This window comes from Rhinoderma darwinii, chromosome 5 (genome assembly GCF_050947455.1).
Source record: "Rhinoderma darwinii isolate aRhiDar2 chromosome 5, aRhiDar2.hap1, whole genome shotgun sequence".
In the NCBI taxonomy this organism is placed as follows: Eukaryota; Metazoa; Chordata; class Amphibia; order Anura; family Rhinodermatidae; genus Rhinoderma; species Rhinoderma darwinii.
This window is the reverse complement of record NC_134691.1, coordinates 134,760,086-134,774,326: the sequence shown is the minus strand read 5'-3', so window position 1 is coordinate 134,774,326 and position 14,241 is coordinate 134,760,086. Positions and strand designations below refer to the sequence as shown.

The following is a 14,241-nucleotide window of genomic DNA, read 5'->3' as shown; positions in this document are numbered from 1 at the left end:
TGCTGCAAATCTTCTTTCTTTATATACCAATACACGTCCGAGGATCGGGACGTTTTGCTGGGCACCTAATCGACTGATTCTGTGTGAGTGCTGCTGCTTTCTTGTTTGCTATATATATATATATATATATATATATATATATATATATATATTTTTTTTTTTTTTTGTTTTAAATTTTGTTTAAAATTTAGTTCTGATTATTTCAAAATATCTCTGTTTCTTCTGTGACAGGGCTCCAAATCCTCTGCTTCCCTTTACACAGCCATAAAGTTAAAGTGTTCAGTACTGGCTGGCTTCCGCTGCCACTAGAGGGAGCTTAAAGGGGTTTTCCGGAACCAAAAATCTAATTGAGTTAAACTAAACAAAGCAAAACAAATCTTTTTGCAATATATTTACGTTTTATCCGATAACCCTAGCGGCGTATCGCTTCTTCTGTCACGTGACCGCTCGCTAACCCGAAATCCCAACTTCCTCCCCAGCCCCGTTCATGAGCTCTACGTTTTTTTGTTCTGTGAGTGTACGGTCACGTCACAAATTACGTAATTGTACCATGTGTTTAGGGGTTGTACAATGTATTAATCATCCTATTCAGAGCATGCGTGGTTGACACACACTCGGTGTCCAACACACATGCTCTGTGGTCTGATAGAGCTAGGTGGAGTAGGCGGAGTAAGTCTTTGCTGCTGGCGCATTGCATGTCGGGACACAAGCAGTGCATGCTGGGAGCAAAAACACAGGAAGCGAAGGGGAACGAACATACTGAGGTAAACAAACCTCAAAAAGGTAAACAATACAGTGTAATTTTACAATAAATAATTTCAATTGAGAAAATGCTAGTCAGTGCATTCATGTATCAATTGCAATCGCATTAATTATATATATATATATATATATATATATATATATATATATAAATACACTACCGTTCAAAAGTTTGGGGTCACCCAGACAATTTTGTGTTTTCCATGAAAACTCACACTTATATTTATCAAATGAGTTGCAAAATGACTAGAAAATATAGTCAAGACATTGACAAGGTTAGAAATAATGATTTTTATTTGAAATAATAATTTTCTCCATCAAGCTTTGCTTTCGTCAAAGAATGCTCCATTTGCAGCAATTACAGCATTGCAGACCTTTGGCATTCCAGCTGTTAATTTGCTGAGGTTATCCTGAGAAATTTTACCCCATGCTTCCAGAAGCCCCTCCCAAAGTTGGATTGGCTTGATGGGCACTTCTTGCGTACCATACGGTCAAGCTGCGCCCACAACAGCTCTATGGGGTTGAGATCTGGTGACTGCGCTGGCCACTCCATTACAGATAGAATACCAGCTGCCTGCTTCTTCCCTAAATAGTTCTTGCAGAATTTGGAGGTGTGCTTTAGGTCATTGTATTGTTGTAGGATGAAATTGGCTCCAATCAAGCGCTGTCCACAGGGTATGGCATGGTGTTGCAAAATGGAGTGATAGCCTTCCTTATTCAAAATCCCTTTTACCTTGTACAAATCTCCCACTTTACCAGCACCCAAGCAACCCCAGACCATCACATTACCTCCACCATGCTTGACAGATGGCCTCAGGCACTCTTCCAGCATCTTTTCAGTTGTTCTGCGTCTTACAAATGTTCTTCTGTGTGATCCAAACACCTCAAACTTCGATTTGTCTGTCCATAACACTTTTTTCCAATCTTCCTCTGTCCAATGTCTGTGTGCTTTTGCCCATATTAATCTTTTCCTTTTATTAGCCAGTCTCAGATATGGCTTTTTCTTTGCCACTCTGCCCTGAAGGCCAGCATCCTGGAGTCGCCTCTTCACTGTAGACGTTGACACTGGCGTTTTGCGGGTACTATTTAATGAAGCTGCCAGTTGAGGACCTGTGAGGCGTCTATTTCTCAAACTGGAGACTCTAATGTACTTGCTCAGTTGTGCAGCGGGGCCTCCCACTTCTCTTTCTACTCTGGTTAGAGCCTGTTTGTGCTGTCCTCTGAAGGGAGTAGTACACACCATTGTAGGAAATCTTCAGTTTCTTGGCAATTTCTCACATGGAATAGCCTTCATTTCTAAGAACAAGAACAGACTGTCGAGTTTCACATGAAAGCTCTCTTTTTCTAGCCATTTTGAGAGTTTAATCGAACCCACAAATGTAATGCTCCAGATTCTCAACTAGCTCAAAGGAAGGTCAGTTTTATAGCTCCTCTAAACAGCAAAACTGTTTACAGCGGTGCTAACATAATTGCACAAGGGTTTTCAAGTGTTTTCTAATCATCCATTAGCCTTCTAACACAGTTAGCAAACACAATGTACCATTAGAACACTGGAGTGATGGTTGCTGGAAATGGGCCTCTATACACCTATGTAGATATTGCATTAAAAACCAGACGTTTGCAGCAAGAATAGTCATTTAGCACATTAACAATGTATAGAGTGTATTTTTGATTAATTTAAAGTTATCTTCATTGAAAAAAACTGTGCTTTTCTTTCAAAAATAAGGAAATTTCTAAGTGACCCTAAACTTTTGAACGGTAGTGTGTATATATTAAAAAAAAGTATTGAAAAACCCCTTTAAGAACTTACTGAAGACGTATATATTGTTGAGCCCAACAGGAGCTGTATAAATCTGTCTACAGTAAACTCCCCGTAGTGGTGGCTGCAGGGAGCCAGAATTATATTCTGGAAGTGGAAGGGTTAATCTCTCTCAATATCAGAAAATATCTCCTAATTGTTTCATTGTACATTGGGTGGTTGAGGCTCGGTATATTTCACAGCTAGTGATAGTTTCCTATGTCTTTTATGAATAATTTTTGGAAAGCATGAGAGCTGTGGTTGACAATATATTCACATGGCAAACACACTTAAAAGGGGGAAATAGAGTTAGAGGTTATCGATATTCTATGTTTATGATAGATAATAATACAATAGTGTAGAATTAGAGGATGTGGCTGGCAAGGATTAAATGAAAGATAATCTAGTAAGTGACACAGGATTATGGAGAGCAAATGTTTGAAGTTGAAACGTTGATTGTTCATATCTCTATGTACATTAATCAAGGAGTCTTCTCGTCATTTAATTGTTCGTGTGGCCGGGCCTCTCGTCTGCCACAATTACATAGGTTGCAGGGATAGTATTGTATTTTTATGGTGCGCACATACTAAAGAGAAATGTGGATTCCCTATGTTTATTTTATATGGGTGTGACTGACCCCTTTAACAAAGTCCAAAAAAGATATTTGCATGGGAAGTCAGTTCTGTATTGAATAGAATATTTTTAACCCCTTAACCCCTTCAGGACCCAGCCTGTTTTAGCCTTCAGGACACAGCTGTAAAGGATCTGCCAGGCACTACGTCTGGGTATACTCCCAGGATTAATCAGTCGACACCTGAGGCCAGACCTCTGAGACTGACACCTGCTCCCACCAATCAGGGTGGCAGGCTCAGGAGTGGGAGAGCCTATCGCGGCCTGGTCAGTCAGAGTTAGCTCCGCCCCCTGTCCATTTATACCTGCCGTTTTCTCTTCCTCCTTGCTTGTTATTCTTCTTGGATTCCTGGCCCCACTGCTGCCTTGCTCCAGCCTGCTTCTGCCGTGCTTCTGCCTTGCTTCAGTTCCGTTTATCCTGCGTTGCTCTGCCCCTGGCTTGCTTCTGCTCCGTGCTCCCGTTTGTATACTCCACTACTTCCTGATCCTGACTGGCTCATTCACCGCTCCGTTTCCTCGCGGCGTTCCGTGGGCTACTGTATTCCCTTGCGTGTTCCCTGGTTGTACTCCCTTGCACTTAGACAGCGTAGGGACCACCGCCAAGTTGTACCCCGTCGCCTAGGGCGGGTCGTTGCAAGTAGGCAGGGACAGGGCGGTGGGTAAATTAGGGCTCACTTGTTCCCTTCACCTCCTTCCTGCCATTACATAATAACAAGCCCTTACCTAGTCTACCATTTCTTCTACGCTGACGCTATCATGGACCCCCTTGAGACCCTGACCCAGCAGATGCAGGGCCTCTCACTACAGGTCCAGGCCTCGGCTCAGAGGGTCAATCAGTCTGACGCTGCCTTTGTAGTACCCCTCACCTCACTTTTAGAACCCAACCTCAAGTTACCTGACCGGTTCTCAGGGGACCGTAAGACTTTTCTCTCCTTCCGGGAGAGTTGCAGACTTTATTTCCGCCTAAGACCTCACTCCTCAGGTTCCGAGAACCAGCGGGTGGGTATCATTATATCCCGACTCCAGGAAGGGCCCCAAGAGTGGGCCTTCTCCTTGGCTCCTGACGCCCCTGAACTTTCCTCCGTTGATCGTTTTTTCTCTGCCCTCGGTCTCATTTACGACGAGACTGACAGGACTGCCTTAGCCGAGAGTCAGCTGGTGACCTTACGTCAGGGTAGGAGACCTGTTGAGGAATACTGTTCTGATTTTAGAAAGTGGTGCGTAGCTTCTCGGTGGAACGACCCGGCCCTAAAGTGCCAGTTTAGGTTAGGATTATCTGACGCCCTGAAGGATCTGCTGGTTAGCTACCCCTCTTCTGACTCCCTAGACCAGGTTATGGCCCTAGCAGTACGACTTGACCGACGTCTCAGGGAACGTCAGCTTGAACGTTTCAATGTTTTCCCCTCTGACTGCCCTGCGATTCCCCCCGAGGTCCCGTCTCCTCGCTCTTCCACGGAGGACTCGGAGATACCTATGCAACTCGGGGCCTCCATGTCCCCTCGACAACGTAGAGAGTTTCGCAGGAAGAATGGTCTCTGCTTCTATTGTGGGGACTACAAGCATCTACTGAACACCTGTCCCAGGCGCAAGAATAAGCAGCCGGAAACTTCCGCGCCTAAGTGATCATCGGGGAGATCACTTGGGCGCACAGGTATTTCCTGTTAATACTAAACGCAATAAGATTTTGCTTCCCTTTCAGGTCTCGTTTGCTGGCCAGTCTGCCACGGGCAGTGCCTTCGTGGATTCGGGCTCATCTGCTAATATCATGTCTGTGGAATTTGCTATGTCTCTAAAAATGCCTTTTATTGATTTACCTTATCCTATCCCGGTAGTGGGTATCGACTCCACTCCTCTTGCTAATGGTTATTTTACTCAGCATACTCCTGTTTTTGAACTCCGTGTTGGCTCCATGCATTTGGAGCAGTGCTCTGTACTGGTGATGCAGGGATTATCGTCCGATCTGGTATTAGGTCTTCCCTGGTTGCAGCTGCATAATCCCACGTTTGATTGGAATACTGGGGATCTCACCAAATGGGATAGTGATTGCCTGATGTCATGTCTTTCGGTTAACTCTATTTCTCCCCGGGAGGAGGTAAACACGCTTCCTGAGTTTGTTCAGGACTTCGCTGATGTGTTTTCTAAGGAGGCCTCCGAGGTGTTGCCCCCTCATAGAGATTACGATTGCGCCATCGATTTGATGCCTGGTGCCAAGCTTCCTAAGGGGAGGATATTTAATCTTTCATGTCCTGAACGTAAAGCTATGAGGGAGTATATCCAAGAATGCCTGGCCAAGGGTTTCATTCGCCCCTCGACTTCTCCTGTAGGTGCTGACTTCTTCTTCGTGGGGAAGAAGGATGGTGGTCTTAGGCCGTGCATTGATTATCGGAACTTGAATAAGGTCACAGTAAGGAACCAGTATCCCCTTCCTTTGATTCCGGATCTTTTTAATCAGGTTCAGGGGGCCCAATGGTTCTCTAAGTTCGATCTACAGGGGGCATATAACCTTATCCGCATCAAAGAGGGGGATGAGTGGAAAACTGCGTTCAACACGCCTGAAGGTCATTTCGAATACCTAGTCATGCCCTTTGGGTTGTGTAATGCCCCTGCCGTCTTCCAGAATTTTATTAATGAAATTCTGAGAGATTACCTGGGTAATTTTCTTGTAGTGTACCTTGACGACATACTGGTGTTTTCCAAGGACTGGTCCTCGCACGTGGAGCATGTCAGGAAGGTCCTCCAGGTCCCTCGCGAAAATAATCTGTTTGCGAAGACCGAAAAATGTGTGTTTGGGGTACAGGAGATACCATTTTTAGGTCAAATCCTCACTCCTCATGAATTCCGCATGGACCCTGCCAAGGTTCAGGCTGTGGCGGAATGGGTCCAACCTGCCTCCCTGAAGGCGCTACAGTGTTTTTTGGGGTTCGCTAACTATTACAGGAGATTTATTGCCAACTTCTCGGTCGTCGCTAAGCCTCTTACGGACCTCACTCGCAAGGGTGCTGATGTCCTCCATTGGCCCCCTGAGGCCGTCCAGGCTTTTGAGACACTCAAGAAGTGCTTTATCTCGGCCCCCGTGCTGGTTCAGCCCAACCAAAGGGAGCCATTTATTGTGGAGGTTGACGCGTCCGAGGTGGGAGTGGGGGCCGTCTTGTCCCAGGGTACCAGCTCCCTCACCCATCTCCGCCCCTGTGCTTACTTCTCTAGGAAGTTTTCGCCCACGGAGTGTAACTATGATATTGGCAACCGCGAACTTTTAGCCATTAAATGGGCTTTTGAAGAGTGGCGTCACTTCTTGGAGGGGGCCAGACACCAGGTAACGGTCCTTACTGACCACAAGAATTTGGTTTTCCTAGAATCTGCCCGGAGGCTTAATCCTAGACAAGCTCGTTGGGCACTATTCTTTACCAGATTTAATTTCTTGGTTACCTATAGGGCTGGGTCCAAAAATATTAAGGCTGATGCACTGTCACGTAGTTTCATGGCTAATCCTCCTTCTGAGAAGGATCCTGCTTGTATTTTACCCCCTGGTATAATTGTTTCTGCCACTGATTCTGACTTAGCCTCTGACATCGCGGCTGATCAAGGTTCAGCTCCCGGGAACCTCCCTGGGGACAAACTGTTTGTCCCCCTGCAATACCGGCTAAGGGTACTCAGGGAAAACCATGACTCTGCTCTATCTGGTCATCCTGGCATCTTGGGTACCAAACTCCTCATTACCAGAAACTATTGGTGGCCTGGGTTGCCTAAAGACGTTAGGGCTTACGTCGCCGCTTGTGAGGTCTGTGCTAGGTCCAAGACCTCTAGGTCCCGACCTGCGGGCTTACTACGTTCCTTGACCATTCCCCAGAGACCTTGGACCCATATCTCCATGGATTTTATCACCGATTTGCCTCCATCTCAGGGCATGTCGGTGGTGTGGGTGGTAGTAGACCGCTTCAGCAAGATGTGCCACTTTGTGCCCCTTAAGAAACTACCTAACGCCAAGACGTTAGCTTCTTTGTTTGTGAAACACATTCTGCGTCTCCATGGGGCCCCAGTCAATATCGTTTCGGACAGAGGGGTACAATTTGTTTCCTTATTTTGGAGAGCTTTTTGTAAAAAGTTGGAGATTGATCTATCCTTCTCCTCCGCCTTCCCTCCCGAAACTAATGGCCAAACGGAAAGGACTAACCAATCCCTGGAACAATATTTAAGGTGTTTCATTTCTGACTGTCAATTTGATTGGGTCTCATTCCTTCCCCTCGCCGAATTTTCCCTGAATAACCGGGTCAGTAACTCGTCAGGGGTCTCCCCGTTTTTCTGTAATTTCGGGTTTAATCCTAGGTTCTCCTCCGTTTCCCCTGGTTGTTCCAATAATCCCGAGGTAGAGGACGTTCATCGGGAACTGTGCACAGTCTGGGCCCAGGTTCAGAAGAACCTAGAGGCGTCCCAGAGCGTACAAAAGATTCAGGCTGATTGTAGACGTTCTGCTAACCCCCGGTTTGTCGTCGGGGATCTGGTGTGGTTGTCGTCGAGGAACTTGCGCCTTAAGGTCCCGTCCAGGAAGTTTGCTCCCCGATTTATTGGACCTTATAAGGTCATTGAAGTCCTCAACCCTGTATCCTTCCGTCTGGAGCTGCCCCCATCCTTTCGCATACACGACGTCTTCCATGCCTCCCTCCTGAAACGCTGCTCCCCGTCCTGGTCCCCCTCGAGGAAACCTCCTGTTCCCGTTCTCACCCCTGAGGGGGTGGAATTCGAGGTGGCCAAGATTGTGGACAGTAGGATGATCCAGGGCTCCCTCCAGTACCTGGTACATTGGAGAGGATACGGGCCGGAGGAGAGGACTTGGGTACCTGCTCGAGATGTTCACGCTGGGGTATTGATCAGGAGGTTCCACCTTCTCTTCCCCACTAAACCGGGTCCTCTTAGTAAGGGTCCGGTGGCCCCTCATAAAAGGGGGAGTACTGTAAAGGATCTGCCAGGCACTACGTCTGGGTATACTCCCAGGATTAATCAGTCGACACCTGAGGCCAGACCTCTGAGACTGACACCTGCTCCCACCAATCAGGGTGGCAGGCTCAGGAGTGGGAGAGCCTATCGTGGCCTGGTCAGTCAGAGTTAGCTCCGCCCCCTGTCCATTTATACCTGCCGTTTTCTCTTCCTCCTTGCTTGTTATTCTTCTTGGATTCCTGGCCCCACTGCTGCCTTGCTCCAGCCTGCTTCTGCCGTGCTTCTGCCTTGCTTCAGTTCCGTTTATCCTGCGTTGCTCTGCCCCTGGCTTGCTTCTGCTCCGTGCTCCCGTTTGTATACTCCACTACTTCCTGATCCTGACTGGCTCATTCACCGCTCCGTTTCCTCGCGCCGTTCCGTGGGCTACTGTATTCCCTTGCGTGTTCCCTGTTTGTACTCCCTTGCACTTAGACAGCGTAGGGACCTCCGCCAAGTTGTACCCCGTCGCCTAGGGTCGTTGCAAGTAGGCAGGGACAGGGCGGTGGGTAGATTAGGGCTCACTTGTTCCCTTCACCTCCTTCCTGCCATTACAACAGCCGATTTTTTTCAAATCTGACATGTGTTATTTATGTGGTAATAACTTCGGAATCAGGGACCAGTTCAGTTCTGAAGTGGCTTTGAGGGCCTTATATATTAGAAAATCCCCATAAGTCACCCCATTTTAAAAACTGCACTCCTCAAGGTATTCGTATCACCATTCACAAAGTGTTTTTACTCTTCAGGCGTTTCACAGGAATTAAAGCAAAGTAGATGTAAAATACTTTTATTACAAATAATTATTTTTTTTGCCGAAATTCACAGAAGGTTTAACCTGAGAAATGCTACTCAATATTTTATTGCCCAGATTCTGAAGTTTTTAGAACTATCCAACATGTGGCCCTCGTGTGGTAATGGACTGAAACACAGGCATCAGAAGCAAAGGAGCACCCAGTGGATTTTGGGCCTCCTTTTTTTTTAGAATATATTTTAGGCACCTTGTCAGGTTTAAAGAGGTCTTGTGGTGCCAAAACAGTGGAAACACCCCAAAAGTTACCATATTTTGGAAATTACACCCCTCAAGGAATTTATCTAGGGCTATAGTGAGCATTTTGACTACACAGGTTTTTTGCTAACTATATTGGATTTAGTCTGTAAAAATGAAAATCTACTGTTTTTCTGAAAAAACATAGAAATTTTTAATATTTACAAGGAATAACAAAGAAAATGCACCCCAACATTTGTAAAGCAATGTCTCCCAATTCCGGCAATACCCCATATGTGGTAATAAACTGCTGATTGGACCCATGGCAGGGCTCAGGAGGGAAGGAGCGCCATTTGGATTTTGCAGCTCAGATTTTGCTGGAATCGTTTTCGGTGCCACGACGCATTTGCAACGCCAAGGAGGGACCAAAACAGTGGAAACACGCCAAAAGTTACCCCATTTTGGAAATTACACCTCTCAAAGAATTTATTTAGGGGGTTTAGTTAGCATTTTGACCGCACAGGTTTTTTTGCAGAATTTAGTGGAATTAGGCCGTGAAAATGAAAATCTACTTTTTTTCAGAAATAAAGGAAAAAAAGAACCACAGCATTTGTAAAGCATTTTCTCCCAATTACGGCAATACCCCATTTGTGGTAATAAACTGCTGATTGGACCCACAGAAGGGCTCAGAAGGGAAGGAGTGCCATTTGGATTTTGAAGCACGGATTTTGCTGGATTGGTTTTCGGTGCCTTGTCGCGTTTGCAACGAGCTGGAGGGACCAAAAACAGTGGAAACCCCCCAAAAGTTACTCCATTTTGTAAACTACACCCGTCAAGGAATTTATCTAGAGGTATAGTGAGCAATTTGACCACACAGGTTTTTCGCTAAATATATTGAAATTAGTCTGTAAAAATGAAAATCTACTTTTTTTCTGAAAAAACATAGACATTTTTAATATTTACAAGAAATAATGAAGAAAATGCACCCTAACATTTGTAAAGCAATGTCTCCCAATTACGGAAATATCCCATATGGGGTAATAAACTGCTGATTGAACCCACAGAAGGGCTCAGAAGGAAAGGAGTGCCATTTGGATTTTGGAGCATGGATTTTGCTGGATTGGTTTTCGCTGCCATGCCGCGTTTGCAACACGCTGGAGGGACCAAAAACAGTGGAAACCCCCCAAAAGTTACCCCATTTTGGAAACTACACCCCTCATGGAATTTTTCTAGGGGTATAGTGAGCATTTAGACCCACGGGTCTTTTGCAGAATTTATTAGAATTAGGCTGCGAAAATTAATATCACAATTTTTTTCCAATAAAATGTTGCATTTTCTCATTTTCACAAGGGATAAAGGAGAAAAAAACAACCAATTTTTGTAAAACAATTTCTCCCGAGTACGGAAATACTCCGCATGGGGTCATAATTTTTTTCATTAGAAATGAATTAACCCTTTCAGGACTGATCCATTTTTTTGCTTTCTTATTTTCGTTTTTCACTCCACACGTTCTTAGAGCCATAACTTTTTTCTTTTTCCGTCAGTACAGTGATGTGAGGGCTTATTTCTTGCAGGAGGAGTTGTAGTTTCTATTGACACCATTTAAAGTACCATAAAATGTACTGGGAAACTGAAAAAAATAAATTATTTGCGGGCTGATATAAAAAAAACATCTGATTCCATTTTTGGGGATTTTCGTTTTTACAGCTTTCACCATGCGGTAAAAATCAAAACCTTACTTTATTCTGCGGCTCAATACAATCACGGTGATACCAAATGTATATAGTTTTTTTTATATTATACTAGTTTTACAAAGAGAGCCGTAACTTATTTTTTTTGGTTTATTGAGCAATGGGAGGTCTTATTTTTTGCGGGACGAACTGTAGTTTTTATTGGCACCATTTTTTGGTGCATAAAAAGTGATCAAAAAGTTGCATTACATTTTTTTTGAGTGCTAAGGTGACAAAAAAAACAGCGATTTTGGCAGTTTAAATTATTTAAGTTTTTTTTACGGTGTTGACCATGCGAGTTAAATAATGGTATATTATAATAGTTCGGTCTTTTACGGACGTGGCGATACAAATTTTGTTTATTTTTTTACATTACTTTATAAGAAAAATGGGAAAAGGTTTTTGTTTTTTTAACTTTAAACGTTTTTCTTTCTCACTACTAATAAATTTAATTCTTCTACAAATTTTATTAGTCCCCTTAGGGGACTTGAACCAGCAATCATTGGATCGCTGGTACAATATACTGCAATACTAATGTATTGCAGTATATTGTTATTTTTACAGGCTTCTGTAACCGCACGATCGCTGTTCCTGTCCGTTAGTCCTGAGTGTCAGCTGTAATACACTGCTGACACCCGCAGCGTATTGAGCGGGCTATTAAGTCATAGTGCGCAAAGAGGTTAATGCACAGCGGAAGGTGTGAATATTGCAATTTTCCACTGATAAGCCATTTTAGTGCATAATATGTTGTGCCCAGTTTGTGCCACTGAAGACAAATACCTCATAAAACGTTAAGCGGGTTCTCCCGGCTATGGCGATGCCATATATGTGGGCGCAAACTGCTGTTTGGGCACGCTGCAGGGCTCAGAAGGGAGGGAGCACCATTTTGCTTTTGAAGCGCGGATTTTGCTTGGTAGTAGTTTAGGGTTTTACTGGTATTTCGGTTTATAATGTGGGGGCACATGTAGGCTTGGCAGAGTACATCAGGGCATAATAAGAGGGTATAATAATGCGGTAAATAAATAATATTTCATAGATTATGTGGCCAGTGTCGCACTGATAAATGGCGCCCAATCTTATCCGCTTTTGGAACACTGCACATTTTGCATCGCCATATTCTGAGAGCCAGAACTTCTTTATTTTTTGTCCACCGAAGCTGTGTGAGGGCTTATTTGTTGCGGGACAATCTGTGCTTTTTATTGGTACCATTTTGGGGTACATGCGATTTTTTTGATCACTTTTTATTCAATTATAAACAATTCTGACAATGTTTTTTCGTTTTTTTTGCGGTATTCACCGTGTGCTATAAATGACAGTTTTACTTTATTCTGCGGGTCGGTACGATTACGGCGATACCATATGTATATAGTTTTTTTTTAAAGTTTTGCAGTGTTTGCGCAATAAAATCTTTTTTTTATAAAATAATTTATTTTCTGTCACCATATTCTGAGAGCCATAACTTTTTTCTTTTTTAGTCAAAAAAGCTGTGTAAGGGCTTGTTTTTTGCGTGACCGGAAGCGAGAACTGCCCCACTTCCGCCTCCACGTGCTGGAGCGCACATCCGGATTCCCGACGCGTAACGGGAGTTCCGGACATGCGCAGTGCACCAAAGGAGACGAAGCGGAGGCAGCGTCACACCAGCCGCTGACACGGGCATGCGCATTCATCGCATAAGAGGACTTGGAATATGTAAGTGGGATCGTATATATTATAAGTGTAAATGATTATGTATGTATATCAAAGCCAAACCCTGCTAACTTAACAGGGACAAAAAAATGGAAATCTACATGTGTATGTAAAGACCATGCTGAAAAGAGGATGAATATAAAAAAGGGAATAAGTATCTAATCTCCGAAGATGTAATAACATGTATGTATAGACGTGAGAAAGAAAAAGGGGACAAGATAAAATATATATATATATCTAAAAGAAGTAATAAGAGACCTTAATAAAAAGTCATAGTGCCAAAAGAAGAAAGAAAAAGAAAAAAATACTCAAATTGAAAAAAAGGTGATAATAAGACGATAGCCAAATGCTATTGATGTATACGGTGATAGAAATGCACGTTATGATATATCTGACCACAAGACAGAAATATACAGAAACATAATGTATATATTATATTAAAAGCATACAGAAGATAGTATATAGTGATATGGTACATTAAAAAAATGTATAATATACAAAAGCTAGAAAAGATACATATAGATGTAGATATACTTGAATTTAGCCAATTACATGCACCTCTATACCTCAATTTATACACAGATGCATTGAAAATAATTGAATTACCCATATACGTTGGAGGGATTTTAAATGCATAAACTGTTCAACCTGAAATCAGTGTATTTAGACTCGTAGTGTTCAAAGGATACGAATACTACAGAGTATGCATATAGATATAAAGGATCCTCTACACAGTATAAAGGCATTTAGAACAATAGCTGGAAATACAGGCATGATATATATATTATATAAATAAATAACAGTTGTATTCGAAGGCCAACAATTTTCAGTGCGATGATTCAAATTTGTTATTCTTTTTCAGTCTGGGACGGAAGATTCCCTCAATCCACAGTCGGACAGCAAGCATATAGGAACACTATACAGACACCTAAAATTAAAAACAGGTACAAGACAAGACAAAGTTAAAATGTAATATAGGATAGAGATTATAAGAATGGAACAAAGCTCAAATTTTCATTCAGGCCATGGGGTCTCATGGATCCGATCATCACGATCCATTTACATTCCCTCTGGGCTAAGAGTCTCTTCACATTGCCCCCTCTGATGCCACAATGTATTTTATCAATACCACGTATCAGTAATGTTTTTGGGTTACTTTCATGGTATTTTTTAAAATGTCTGGGTAGTGTTTTTAAACTTGCCAGATCCTCTACTTCATTTGCTTTGATGATATCTCGTACATGTTCTCTCGTACGCATTCTTAATTCCCTGGACGTGAGCCCTATATATATCTACTGACAACCGCATGTGGCGTAGTATACCACATGTGTGGAGCTACACGAAATGTAGTCCCTAATTTCAAAGTGTCTTAGACCGTCGGCTGATGAAAAATTGGTTGCCTGGCATATATTACTACAGGCTTTACAATCGCCACAAGGATAGCAGCCCTTTCTGGGTCCTCGAGACCCAAATGGGCAGACATTACGAGGTATGTAGTGGCTTTTGACCAAGAAATCTTTCAGATTCATGGCTCTTCTTGCCGTCATCAGTCTTTCTGACAGGTTTTGAGCTAATTGTAGCTCAGACCTCAGAATTGGCCAGTGTTTCTCTAGAATAGCTCTCATTTGGTTCCATTGTCCATTAAAGGTTGAAATGAAACGTACATCTGAATTGTTTGGTCG

General features: G+C 43.3%; 1 long non-coding RNA gene across 2 annotated transcripts in view; it reads left to right on the top strand.

Annotated features, from left to right (window-relative positions):
* Positions 1 to 14,241, top strand: part of LOC142652715 (uncharacterized) — a 50,230-nt gene that overhangs the window by 15,210 nt on the left and 20,779 nt on the right. For both annotated transcript variants that reach the window (XR_012847898.1, XR_012847899.1), the window contains exon 2: positions 13,422 to 13,503. This is a non-coding gene — a long non-coding RNA (uncharacterized LOC142652715). The remainder of the gene's footprint in view (positions 1 to 13,421; positions 13,504 to 14,241) is intronic.